General features: G+C 48.7%; 2 protein-coding genes across 5 annotated transcripts in view; one reads left to right on the top strand and one right to left on the bottom strand.

The window, feature by feature from the left end:
* The window catches only part of UBASH3A (ubiquitin associated and SH3 domain containing A), a 368,437-nt gene that overhangs the window by 190,392 nt on the left and 163,248 nt on the right, over positions 1 to 14,797 (bottom strand). The window lies entirely within an intron of this gene.
* LOC138526491 (trichohyalin-like) overlaps positions 1 to 14,797 on the top strand; it is a 46,931-nt gene that overhangs the window by 18,956 nt on the left and 13,178 nt on the right. The gene's annotated exons all lie outside the window — the stretch shown is intronic.

The following is a 14,797-nucleotide window of genomic DNA, read 5'->3' as shown; positions in this document are numbered from 1 at the left end:
CATATCTGGAGACATGAATGCTACAGGGCGAATTCCCTTGCCTATGTTACACATCTGGGGACATGAATGCTACAGGGCAACTTCCCTTGCCTATGCTACACATCTGGGGACAGGAATGCTACAGGGAGACTTTCCTTGCCTATGTTACACATCTGGAGACATGAATGCTACAGGGCGACTTCCCTTGCCTATGTTACACATCTGGAGACATGAATCCTACAGGGAGACTTCCCTTGCCTATGTTACACATCTGGGGACAGGAATGCTACAGGACGACTTTCCTTGCCTGTGTTACACATCTGGGGACATGAATGCTACAGGGCGACTTCCCTTGCCTATGTTACACATCTGGGGACATGAATGCTACATGGAGACTTTCCTTGCCTAGGTTACACATCAGGGGACATTAATGCTACATGGAGACTTTCCTTGCCTGTGTTACAGATCTGGGGACAGGAATGCTACTGGGAGACTTTCCTTGCCTGTGTTACACATCTGGGGACAGGAATGCTACAGGGCGACTTTCCTTGCCTGTGTTACACATCTGGGGACAGGAATGCTACAGGGAGACTTTCATTGCCTGTGTTACACATCTGGGGACAGGAATGCTACAGGGAGACTTTCCTTGCCTATGTTACACATCTGGGGACTGGAATGCTACAGGGAGACTTTCCTTGCCTATGTTACACATCTGGAGACAGGAATGCTACAGGGAGATTGTCCTTGCCTATGTTACACATCTGGGGACAGGAATGCTACAGGGCGACTTTCCTTGCTATGTTACACATCTGGGGACAGGAATGCTACAGGGCGACTTTCCTTGCCTATGTTACACATTTGGGGACAGGAATGCTACAGTGAGACTTTCCTTGCCTGTGTTACACATCTGGGGACAGGAATGCTACAGGGAGACTTTCCTTACCTGTGTTACACATCTGGGGACATGAATGCTACAGGGCGACTTTCCTTGCCTGTGTTACACATCTGGGGACAGGAATGCTACAGGGAGACTTCCCTTGCCTACATCGGGGGACAGGAATGCTACAGGGCGACTTTCCTTGCATGTGTTACACATTGGGTGTGCACACATCTTGGGACATGAATGCTACAGGGAGACTTCCCTTGCCTATGTTACAAATCTGGGGACAGGAATGCTATGTTACACATCTGGGGACAGGAATGCTACAGGGAGACTTGCCTATGTTACACATCTGGGGACAGGAATGCTACAGGGAGACTTGCCTATGTTGCACATCTGGGGACATGAAAGCTACAGGGAGACTTCCCTTGCCTATGTTACTCATGTGGGGACATGAATGCTACAGGGAGACTTTCTTTGCCTATGTTACACATCTTGGGACATGAATGCTACAGGGAGACTTCCCTTGCCTATGTTATACATCTGGGGATAATTAATGCTACAGGGAGGCTTTCCTTGCCCATGTTACACATCTGGAGACATGAATGCTACAGGGAGACTTCCCTTGCCTATGTTACACATCTGGAGACATGAATGCTACAGGGAGACTTCCCTTGCCTATGTTACACATCTGGGGACATGAATGCTACAGGGCGACTTCCCTTGCCTATGTTACACATCTGGGGATAATTAATGCTACAGGGAGGCTTTCCTTGCCCATGTTACACATCTGGAGACATGAATGCTACAGGGAGACTTCCCTTGCCTATGTTACACATCTGGAGACATGAATGCTACAGGGAGACTTCCCTTGCCTATGTTACACATCTGGGGACATGAATGCTACAGGGCGACTTCCCTTGCCTATGTTACACATCTGGGGACATGAATGCTACAGGGAGACTTTCCTTGCCTATGTTACACATCTGGAGACATGAATGCTACAGGGCGACTTCCCTTGCCTATGTTACACATCTGGAGACATGAATGCTACAGGGCGACTTCCCTTGCCTATGTTACACATCTGGGGACATGAATGCTACAGGGCGACTTCCCTTGCCTATGTTACACATCTGGAGACATGAATCCTACAGGGAGACTTCCCTTGCCTATGTTACACATCTGGGGACATGAATGCTACAGGGCGACTTCCCTTGCCTAAGTTACACATCTGGGGATAATTAATGCTACAGGGAGGCTTTCCTTGCCCATGTTACACATCTGGAGACATGAATGCTACAGGGAGACGTCCCTTGCCTATGTTACACATCTGGAGACATGAATGCTACAGGGAGACTTCCCTTGCCTATGTTACACATCTGGGGACATGAATGCTACAGGGCAACTTCCCTTGCCTATGTTACACATCTGGGGACATGAATGCTACAGGGCGACTTCCCTTGCCTATGTTACACATCTGGGGACATGAATGCTACATGGAGACTTTCCTTGCCTAGGTTACACATCAGGGGTCATTACTGCTACATGGAGACTTGCCTTGCCTATGTTGCACATCTGGAGACATGAATGCTACAGGGAGACTTCCCTTGCCTATGTTACACATCTGGGGACATGAATGCTACAGGGCGACTTCCCTTGCCTATGTTACACATCTGGGGATAATTAATGCTACAGGGAGGCTTTCCTTGCCCATGTTACACATCTGGAGACATGAATGCTACAGGGAGACTTCCCTTGCCTATGTTACACATCTGGAGACATGAATGCTACAGGGAGGCTTTCCTTGCCCATGTTACACATCTGGAGACATGAATGCTACAGGGAGACTTCCCTTGCCTATGTTACACATCTGGAGACATGAATGCTACAGGGAGACTTCCCTTGCCTATGTTACACATCTGGGGACATGAATGCTACAGGGTGACTTCCCTTGCCTATGTTACACATCTGGGGACATGAATGCTACAGGGAGACTTTCCTTGCCTATGTTACACATCTGGAGACATGAATGCTACAGGGCGACTTCCCTTGCCTATGTTACACATCTGGGGACATGAATGCTACAGGGCAACTTCCCTTGCCTATGCTACACATCTGGGGACAGGAATGCTACAGGGAGACTTTCCTTCCCTATGTTACACATCTGGAGACATGAATGCTACAGGGCGACTTCCCTTGCCTATGTTACACATCTGGGGACATGAATGCTACAGGGCGACTTCCCTTGCCTATGTTACACATCTGGAGACATGAATCCTACAGGGAGACTTCCCTTGCCTATGTTACACATCTGGGGACATGAATGCTACAGGGCGACTTCCCTTGCCTAAGTTACACTTCTGGGGATAATTAATGCTACAGGGAGGCTTTCCTTGCCCATGTTACACATCTGGAGACATGAATGCTACAGGGAGACGTCCCTTGCCTATGTTACACATCTGGAGACATGAATGCTACAGGGAGACTTCCCTTGCCTATGTTACACATCTGGGGACATGAATGCTACAGGGCAACTTCCCTTGCCTATGTTACACATCTGGGGACATGAATGCTACAGGGCGACTTCCCTTGCCTATGTTACACATCTGGGGACATGAATGCTACATGGAGACTTTCCTTGCCTAGGTTACACATCAGGGGACATTAATGCTACATGGAGACTTGCCTTGCCTATGTTGCACATCTGGAGACATGAATGCTACAGGGAGACTTCCCTTGCCTATGTTACACATCTGGGGACATGAATGCTACAGGGCGACTTCCCTTGCCTATGTTACACATCTGGGGATAATTAATGCTACAGGGAGGCTTTCCTTGCCCATGTTACACATCTGGAGACATGAATGCTACAGGGAGACTTCCCTTGCCTATGTTACACATCTGGAGACATGATGCTACAGGGAGACTTTCTTTGCCTATGTTACACATCTGGGGACATGAATGCTACAGGGAGACTTCCCTTGCCTATGTTACACATCTGGGGATAATTAATGCTACAGGGATGCTTTCCTTGCCCATGTTACACATCTGGAGACATGAATGCTACAGGGAGACTTCCCTTGCCTTTGTTACACATCTGGAGACATGAATGCTACAGGGAGACTTCCCTTGCCTATGTTACACATCTGGGGACATGAATGCTACAGGGTGACTTCCCTTGCCTATGTTACACATCTGGGGACATGAATGCTACAGGGAGACTTTCCTTGCCTATGTTACACATCTGGAGACATGAATGCTACAGGGCGACTTCCCTTGCCTATGTTACACATCTGGGGACATGAATGCTACAGGGTGACTTCCCTTGCCTATGTTACATATCTGGAGACATGAATGCTACAGGGAGACTTCCCTTGCCTATGTTACACATCTGGGGACATGAATGCTACAGGGCGACTTCCCTTGCCTATGTTACACATCCTGGGGATAATTAATGCTACAGGGAGGCTTTCTTGCCCATGTTACACATCTGGAGACATGAATGGTACAGGGAGACTTCCCTTGCCTATGTTACACATCTGGAGACATGAATGCTACAGGGAGACTTTCCTTGCCTATGTTACACATCTGGGGACATGAATGCTACAGGGCGACTTCCCTTGCCTATGTTACACATCTGGGGACATGAATGCTACAGGGCGACTTCCCTTGCCTATGTTACACATCTGGGGACATGAATGCTACATGGAGACTTCCCTTGCCTATGTTACACATCAGGGGACATTAATGCTACATGGAGACTTACCTTGTCTATGTTACACATCTGGGGACAGGAATGCTACAGGGAGACTTACCTTGCCTATGTTACACATCTGGGGACAGGAATTCTACAGGGAGACTTTCCTTGCCTATGTTACACATCTGGAGACATGAATGCTACAGGGAGACTTCCCTTGCCTATGTTACACATCTGGGGACATGAATGCTACAGGGCGACTTCCCTTGCCTATGTTACACATCTGGGGACAGGAATGCTACAGGGCGACTTCCCTTGCCTATGTTACACATCTGGGGACATGAATGCTACAGGGAGACTTCCCGTGCCTATGTTACACATCTGGAGACATGAATGCTACAGGGAGACTTTCTTTGCCTATGTTACACATCTGGGGATATGAATGCTACAGGGAGGCTTCCCTTGCCTATGTTACACATCTGGGGATAATTTATGCTACAAGGCGGCTTTCCTTGCCCATGTTACACATCTGGAGACATGAATGCTACAGGGAGACTTCCCTTGCCTATGTTACACATCTGGAGACATGAATGCTACAGAGAGACTTCCCTTGCCTATGTTACACATCTGGGGACATGAATGCTACAGGGCGACTTCCCTTGCCTATGTTACACATCTGGGGACAGGAATGCTACAGGGAAACTTGCCTATGTTACCCATCTGGGGACAGGATGCTACAGGGAGACTTGCCTATGTTACCCATCTGGGGACAGGAATGCTACAGGGAGACTTTCCTTGCCTATGTTACACATCGGGGGACATGAACGCTACATGGAGACTTTCCTTGCCTATGTTACACATCAGCGGACATTAATGCTACATGGAGACTTGCCTTGCCTATGTTACACATCTGGGGACAGGAATGCTACAGGGAGACTTTCCTTGCCTATGTTACACATCTGGGGACAGGAATGCTACAGGGAGACTTTCCTTGCCTATGTTACACATCTGGAGGCAGAAATGCTACAGGGAGACTTTCCTTGCCTATGTTACACATTTGGGGACAGGAATGCTACAGTGCGACTTTCCTTGCCTATGTTACACATCAGGGGACATTGATGCTACATGGAGACTTTCCTTGCCTATGTTACACATCTGGGGACATGAATGCTACAGGGAGACTTTCCTTGCCTATGTTACACATCTGGGGACAGGAATGCTACAGGGAGACTTTCCTTGCCTGTGTTACACATCTGGGGACATGAATGCTACAGGGAGACTTCCCTTGCCTGTGTTGCACATCTGGGGACATGAATGCTACAGGGCGACTTCCCTTGCCTATGTTACACATCTGGGGACATGAATGCTACAGGGCGACTTCCCTTGCCTATGTTACATATCTGGAGACATGAATGCTACAGGGAGACTTCCCTTGCCTATGTTACACATCTGGGGATAATTAATGCTACAGGGAGGCTTTCCTTGCCCATGTTACACATCTGGAGACATGAATGCTACAGGGAGACTTCCCTTGCCTATGTTACACATCTGGAGACATGATGCTACAGGGAGACTTTCTTTGCCTATGTTACACATCTGGGGACATGAATGCTACAGGGAGACTTCCCTTGCCTATGTTACACATCTGGGGATAATTAATGCTACAGCGAGGCTTTCCTTGCCCATGTTACACATCTGGAGACATGAATGCTACAGGGAGACTTCCCTTGCCTATGTTACACATCTGGAGACATGAATGCTACAGGGAGACTTCCCTTGCCTATGTTACACATCTGGGGACATGAATGCTACAGGGTGACTTCCCTTGCCTATGTTACACATCTGGGGACATGAATGCTACAGGGAGACTTTCCTTGCCTATGTTACACATCTGGAGACATGAATGCTACAGGGCGACTTCCCTTGCCTATGTTACACATCTGGGGACATGAATGCTACAGGGCGACTTCCCTTGCCTATGTTACATATCTGGAGACATGAATGCTACAGGGAGACTTCCCTTGCCTGTGTTACACATCTGGGGACATGAATGCTACAGGGCGACTTCCCTTGCCTATGTTACACATCCTGGGGATAATTAATGCTACAGGGAGGCTTTCTTGCCCATGTTACACATCTGGAGACATGAATGGTACAGGGAGACTTCCCTTGCCTATGTTACACATCTGGGGACATGAATGCTACAGGGCGACTTCCCTTGCCTATGTTACACATCTGGGGACATGAATGCTACAGGGCGACTTCCCTTGCCTATGTTACACAACTGGGGACATGAATGCTACATGGAGACTTCCCTTGCCTATGTTACACATCAGGGGACATGAATGCTACATGGAGACTTGCCTTGTCTATGTTACACATCTGGGGACAGGATTGCTACAGGGAGACTTTCCTTGCCCATGTTACACATCTGGGGACAGGAATTCTACAGGGAGACTTTCCTTGCCTATGTTAATCATCTGGAGACATGAATGCTACAGGGAGACTTCCCTTGCCTATGTTACACATCTGGGGACATGAATGCTACAGGGCGACTTCCCTTGCCTATGTTACACATCTGGGGACAGGAATGCTACAGGGCGACTTCCCTTGCCTATGTTACACATCTGGGGACATGAATGCTACAGGGCGACTTCCCTTGCCTATGTTACACATCTGGAGACATGAATGCTACAGGGCGACTTCCCTTGCCTATGTTACACATCTGGGGCTAATTAATGCTACAGGGAGGCTTTCCTTGCCCATGTTACACATCTGGAGACATGAATGCTACAGGGAGATTCCCTTGCCTATGTTACACATCTGGAGACATGAATGCTACAGGGAGATTTTCTTTGCCTATGTTACACATCTGGGGATATGAATGCTACAGGGAGACTTCCCTTGCCTATGTTACACATCTGGGGATAATTTATGCTACAGGGCGGCTTTCCTTGCCCATGTTACACCTCTGGAGACATGAATGCTACAGGGAGACTTCCCTTGCCTATGTTACACATCTGGAGACATGAATGCTACAGGGAGACTTCCCTTGCCTATGTTACACATCTGGGGACATGAATGCTACAGGGCGACTTCCCTTGCCTATGTTACACATCTGGGGACAGGAATGCTACAGGGAGACTTGCCTATGTTACCCATCTGGGGACAGGATGCTACAGGGAGACTTGCCTATGTTACCCATCTGGGGACAGGAATGCTACAGGGAGACTTTCCTTGCCTATGTTACACATCGGGGGACATGAACGCTACATGGAGACTTTCCTTGCCTATGTTACACATCAGGGGACATTAATGCTACATGGAGACTTGCCTTGCCTATGTTACACATCTGGGGACAGGAATGCTACAGGGAGACTTTCCTTGCCTATGTTACACATCTGGGGACAGGAATGCTACAGGGAGACTTTCCTTGCCTATGTTACACATCTGAGGCAGAAATGCTACAGGGAGACTTTCCTTGCCTATGTTACACATTTGGGGACAGGAATGCTACAGTGCGACTTTCCTTGCCTATTTTACACATCTGGGGACAGGAATGTTACAGGGAGACTTCCCTTGCCTATGTTACACATCTGGTGACAGGAATGCTACAGGGAGACTTTCCTTGCCTATGTTACACATCAGAGGACATTGATGCTACAGAGAGACTTCCCTTGCCTATGTTGCACATCAGGGGACATTGATGCTACATGGAGACTTTCCTTGCCTATGTTACACATCTGGGGACATGAATGCTACAGGGAGACTTGCCTTGCCTATGTTACACATCTGGGGACAGGAATGCTACAGGGATACTTTCCTTGCCTGTGTTACACATCTGGGGACATGAATGCTACAGGGAGACTTCCCTTGCCTGTGTTGCACATCTGGGGACATGAATGCTACAGGGCGACTTCCCTTGCCTGTGTTGCACATCTGGGGACATTAATGCTACAGGGAGACTTTCCTTGTCTTTGTTGCACATCTGGGTACATGAATGCTACATGGAGACTTTCCTTGCCTATGTTGCACCTCTGGGTACATGAATGCTAAAGGGAGACTTTCCTTGCCTGTGTTGCACATCTGGGTACATGAATGCTACAGGGAGACTTTCCTTGCCTGTGTTACACATCTGGGGACATGAATGCTACAGGGAGACTTTCCTTTCCTATGTTACACATCTGGGTACATGAATGCTACAGGGAGACTTTCCTTGCCTGTGTTACACATCTGGGGACAGGAATGCTACAGGGAGACTTTCCTTGCCTGTGTTACACATCTGGGGACAGAAATGCTATAGGGAGACTTTCCTTGCCTGTGTTACACATCTGGGGACATGAATGCTACAGGGAGACTTTCCTTGCCTATGTTGCGCATCGGGGGCCATGACTGCTACTGGAAGACTTTCCTTGCCTATGTTACAGATCTGGGGACAGGAATGCTACAGGGAGACTTCCCTTCCCTATGTTACACATCTGGGGACATGAATGCTACAGGGTGACTTCCCTTGCCTATGTTACACATCTGGGGACATGAATGCTACAGGGAGACTTTCCTTGCCTATGTTACACATCTGGAGACATGAATGCTACAGGGCGACTTCTCTTGGCTATGTTACACATCTGGGGACATGAATGCTTCAGGGCGACTTCCCTTGCCTATGTTACATATCTGGAGACATGAATGCTACAGGGAGACTTCCCTTGCCTATGTTACACATCTGGGGACATGAATGCTACAGGGCGACTTCCCTTGCCTATGTTACACATCCTGGGGATAATTAATGCTACAGGGAGGCTTTCTTGCCCATGTTACACATCTGGAGACATGAATGGTACAGGGAGACTTCCCTTGCCTATGTTACACATCTGGAGACATGAATGCTATAGGGAGACTTCCCTTGCCTATGTTACACATCTGGGGACATGAATGCTACAGGGCGACTTCCCTTGCCTATGTTACACATCTGGGGACATGAATGCTACAGGGCGACTTCCCTTGCCTATGTTACACATCTGGGGACATGAATGCTACATGGAGACTTCCCTTGCCTATGTTACACATCAGGGGACATTAATGCTACATGGAGACTTGCCTTGTCTATGTTACACATCTGGGGACAGGAATGCTACAGGGAGACTTCCCTTGCCTATGTTACACATCTGGGGACATGAATGCTACATGGAGACTTTCCTTGCCTATGTTACACATCAGGGGACATTGATGCTACATGGAGACTTTCCTTGCCTATGTTACACATCTGGGGACAGGAATGCTACAGGGAGACTTTCCTTGCCTATGTTACACATCTGGGGACATGAATGGTACAGGGAGACTTTCCTTGCCTGTGTTACCCATCTGGGGACATGAACGCTACAGGGAGACTTTCCTTGCCTATGTTGCGCATCGGGGGCCATGACTGCTACTGGAAGACTTTCCTTGCCTATGTTACACATCTGGGGACAGGAATGCTACAGGGAGACTTCCCTTGCCTATGTTACACATCTGAGGACATGAATGCTACATGGAGACTTTCCTTGCCTATGTCACACATCACGGGACATTGATGCTACATGGAGACTTTCCTTGCCTATGTTACACATCTGGGGACAGGAATGCTACAGGGAAACTTTCCTTGCCTATGATACACATCTGGGGACATGAATGCTACAGGGAGACTTTCCTTGCCTATGTTACACATCTGGGGACATGAATGCTACAGGGAGACTTTCCTTTCCTATGTTACACATCTGGGGACAGGAACGCTACAGGGAGACTTGCCTACGTTACACATCTGGGGACAGGAATGCTACAGGGAGACTTGCCTATGTTGCACATCTGGGGACAGGATGCTACAGGGAGACTTGCCTATGTTGCACATCTGGGAACAGGAATGCTACAGGGAGTCTTGCCTATGTTGCACATCTGGGGACAGGAATGCTACAGGGAGACTTTACTTGCCTATGTTACACATTTGGGGACAGGAATGCTACAGGGAGACTTGCCTATGCTACACATCTGGGGACAGAAATGCTACAGGGAGACTTCTCTTGCCTATGTTACACATCTGGGGACATGAATGCTACAGGGAGACTTTCCTTGCCTATGTTACACATCTGGGGACAGGAATGCTACAGGGAGACTTTCCTTGCCTATGTTGCGCATCAGGGGACATTGATGCTACATGGAGACTTTCCTTGCTTTTGTTACACATCTGGGGACAGGAATGCTACAGGGAGACTTTCCTTGCCTATGTTACACATCTGGGGACATGAATGCTACAGGGAGACTTTCCTTTCCTATGTTACACATCTGGAGACAGGAATGCTACAGGGAGACTTGCCTATGTTACACATCTGGGGACAGGAATGCTACAGGGAGACTTGCCTATGTTGCACATCTGGGGACAGGGATGCTACAGGGAGACTTGCCTATGTTGCACATCTGGGGACATGAATGGTACAGGGAGACTTTCCTTGCCTATGTTACACATCTGGGGACATGAATGATATGATATGGCATTTGTAACGCGCCTATACACAAGTGTTTCAAGGCGCGACGAGGCAGGGAGGGGGGAACAAGGGGAAGACAGACAACGATCCTACTAGGCCAGGTGTCATTCAGACCGCGCAAGTGCAGAGGTAGGGTGAAGGGAAAAAGTGCAAGGGGAAGGGGGAGGGGGGGGTGCAGTACAAATAAGTAGAATAGAGATAAAATAATAAATAAATAGGGCCAGCTGGTGGCAAGTGCAAGGTAAGTGCAGACAAGTGCTGGGGGTGGGGCTGTAGGGATACAGAGACAGTCCCGCAGTGCAGGGGTTGCCAGGGAGACAGTGCAAGTGAAGAGTGACTGGGCCCAGGACCGAGGTCGGTGAGAGTGGCCCAGTTGCAGAATCAGTGCAGTTTAGGTGAAGAATTTAGCAGGGGAGAGGGAGAGAGAAAGCAGAAGCGAAGAGGAAGGTTTTGAGGTGCTTCTGGAACCGGAGATGGTTCTCCTCAAATTTCAGGGAGGCAGGAAGGCTGTTCCAGAGAGAGGCCCCTGTCACGGAGAGAGATCTACCCCCAGCTCATTGCTTCGAGAAGCGGCTGACCCTGAGGGAGTTGGAGACGGATGAGCGAAGGGCTCGGGAAGGAAGATATTTAGGAAGAGAGAGTTGAAGGTATTTAGGCCCCGAGCCCCAGAAGGCCTTGTGGACAATGCAGAGGGTTTTGAACTTTATCCTCGCAGCCACTGGGAGCCAGTGTAGAGATTTCAGTGCTGGAGAGATACGGTCCCTGGGCTTGAGGCCAAGGACAAGTCTCGCAGTTCTGTTCTGGATGAGTTGCAGAGGGCGGAGAGTGGAGGCAGGCAGATTAAGATAGAGGCTGTTACAGTGGTCCATCTTCGAGAGAACCAGGGCTCGAGAGACAGTGAGCTTCTGGGGGAAGGAGAGGAAGGGAAGAATACCTCTGAGGAGGTGCAGCTGGTAATGTGACTTCTTAGAGACGTCAGATATATGAGGGGAGAAGGAGAGAGTGGAGTCGAAGATGACCCCAAGGTTTTTTGCCTTGTAGGTAGGAGCAGGAAGAGGGCCAAGAGAGGCCGGCCAGAGATCTGCAGGGAAGGAGGGAGTGGGCGTGCCGATGAGTAGGATCTCAGTCTTACTGGCATTAAGGCAGAGGTCATTGGCAGCACACCATTCCTGGATAGCAGACAGACAGAGATGAGGGAGGGAGAGGAGGAGGCCGAGGGTAGCCTGAAAATGAGCTGGGTATCGTCCGCATAGCACTGAAAGTTGGGGCAAAGGGCGGCGATGCAGTGGGCAAGGAGTGCCAGATACTGGTTGAACAGCCAGGGAGAGAGATTAGATCCCTGGGGAACGCCGCAGGTGGAGAAAAAGATGTCAGAGAGGAAGGACCCAAGTTGGACCTGGGAGGGTCGATTGGAAAGGAAAGAGGTCAGCCACGCCAGAGCCTGACCAGTGATACCCAGGTTATCACAGAGACGGTTGAGCAGGATGGCATGGATGACAGTGTCAAAGGCAGAAGAGAGATCGAGCAGAATGAGAACACACGTAGTGTTGGAGTCGAGGTTCAAGAGCAGGTCCTCACTTATGTTCAGGAGAGCAGTTTCCGTGCTTCTGGCCGCTCTGAAGCCAGATTGATGGTCATGGAGACTATCAACAGCTTCAGCATGGAGGTTAAGCTGGGAGATGGCCAGTTTCTCCATGAGCTTGCCCAGGAAGGGAGTGATGGAGATTGGGCGATAGTTAGCCGGACAGGACATGCTACAGGGAGACTACAGGGAGATTTTCCTTGCCTATTTTACACATCTGGGGACAGGAATGCTACAGGGGACTTGTCTATGTTGCACATCTGGGGACAGGAATGCTACAGGGAGACTTTCCTTGCCTATGTTACCCATCTGGGGACAGGGATGCTACAAGGGGACTTCCCTTGCCTATGTTACACATCTGGGGACAGGGATGCTACAAGGGGACTTTCCTTGCCTGTGTTTTGGCTGCATTTCTGCTCATAGACCCTGGCCTGCATTACGAGTTTCACTCACGTTTGCCGCTTGTGGTGCTGGGTCAGTAGCAGGAAGGGTCCACGTGATTTCGGGTCCTGCAGACCCTTTGGTTATTTCCGTTTTGCAGTCACATAGATTCCCCGGGGGGCAAGCGTTGATACCAGCATGGGGAAAAACCACACAAATAGGCAGAATCGAGGACATTTGGAAATTAAACTCACAATTTGGTGAATTGATCAAACATGCAGTCTCTTACCGCTACCTACAAAACTGTAATGAGGCGCTGGAGGGGAGTGTCTAATGGTTTATAACATACTGCTTTAAAATAGTTTGCCATTTTACTAGTTTATGCTTTCCTGCTTTTTCCAAAAGTAATTTGATGAAAACTTTAATCATCCCATAGAAGTTTTCTCAAAAATGCTGACGTAGTTTGATCAGGAAACTAGTTGAGATGAGCTTCGCAATGTCAGTTTTGTAAATATCTTGATAAGTTTGTCCTAAAAGCTAATCAATAGATTGTATCACAAGCTCCATAAAAAGACAGCAATTATTTATAAAATGTCCCAAGGTTTGAAGATGGGCCTGAACATTTAATGGAATCCTCCCCAGCCCCACCGGCCTTTAGGAGGCACTGGCCTTCAGGAGGCACCGGCCTTCAGGAGGGACCGGCCTTCAGGAGGCACCGGCCTTCAGGAGGGACGGCCTTCAGGAGGCACTGGTCTTCAGGAGGCACCGGCCTTCACGAGGTACTTGCCTTCAGGAGGGACCGGCCTTCAGGAGGCACTGGCCTTCAGTAGGGACCGGCCTGCTTGGGAACCTCTAGAGCGTGCCTGAAGGTCAGACGGTCAAAATGTTTCCAAGTCCCAACTGGATTCCTCAGATATGTGGCCTTCCAGATGTGTTGACTTCAACTCCCATCAGCCTTAACCAGCAGTCAGTGGTGAAGGATCATGGGAGTTGCAGTCCAAAACATCGAGAGGGCTACGCAATGAGTCATCTTTTCCCCAGCAGTTTAGCATGCCCACTGCCACCCAGGCTGGACCCAATGAAAGTCATGGACTCCTGGGGTCCATTCCACACTGCAAAGAAAACACATCCTTCCACTGTTACATCAAAGAAATCCGATGCCTTTCCAATCCAAAGTTATTTTAAAAAAAGACATTTTAATTCAGGTGTATGTTAGAATTGTAATCAGTCAACCCTTGGAAGCAAACAAGTTGAAAGAAATGTGTTAAGAGTTGCCCCAGGACAAATATTTACAATTGAGCGGTAAATACAGCTTAAAAGTGTTAATATTGATTAAAGACCGGCATTGGTTTTGCCCACACCATACATCTGAAAACTGTCCATTGCAAGAGCTGCCGCACAGGTAGTCCACTGTGTTTGTGGACATTTCGATAAAGATACATTCAAAAAGCTGTGATAAGAAAGTCAGGCCAATAAATACTGGAAGAGGTCATTTATAATTAGGAATTGGTTTAGGACTTAAAATAAAAATCCATTTACAATTGGTTCCTCCAGCGAAGGAAGCGCAGCGGAAGGAGGAGCAGCTGAAGGAAGAGAAACTGAAGGAAGAGCAGCTGAAGGAAGAGAAACTGAAGGAAGAGCAGCTGAAGGAAGAGCAGCTGAAGGAAGTGCATCTGAAGGAAGAGCAGCTGAAGGAAGAGAAACTGAAGGAAGAGCAGCTGAAGGAAGAGAAACTGAAGGAAGAGCAGCTGAAGGAAGTGCAG

The sequence above is a fragment of the Ambystoma mexicanum genome, chromosome 7p (assembly GCF_040938575.1).
Source record: "Ambystoma mexicanum isolate Mex_15411 chromosome 7p, UKY_AmexF1_1, whole genome shotgun sequence".
Taxonomy (NCBI): Eukaryota; Metazoa; Chordata; class Amphibia; order Caudata; family Ambystomatidae; genus Ambystoma; species Ambystoma mexicanum.
This window is presented reverse-complemented; position numbering and strand designations above follow the sequence as displayed.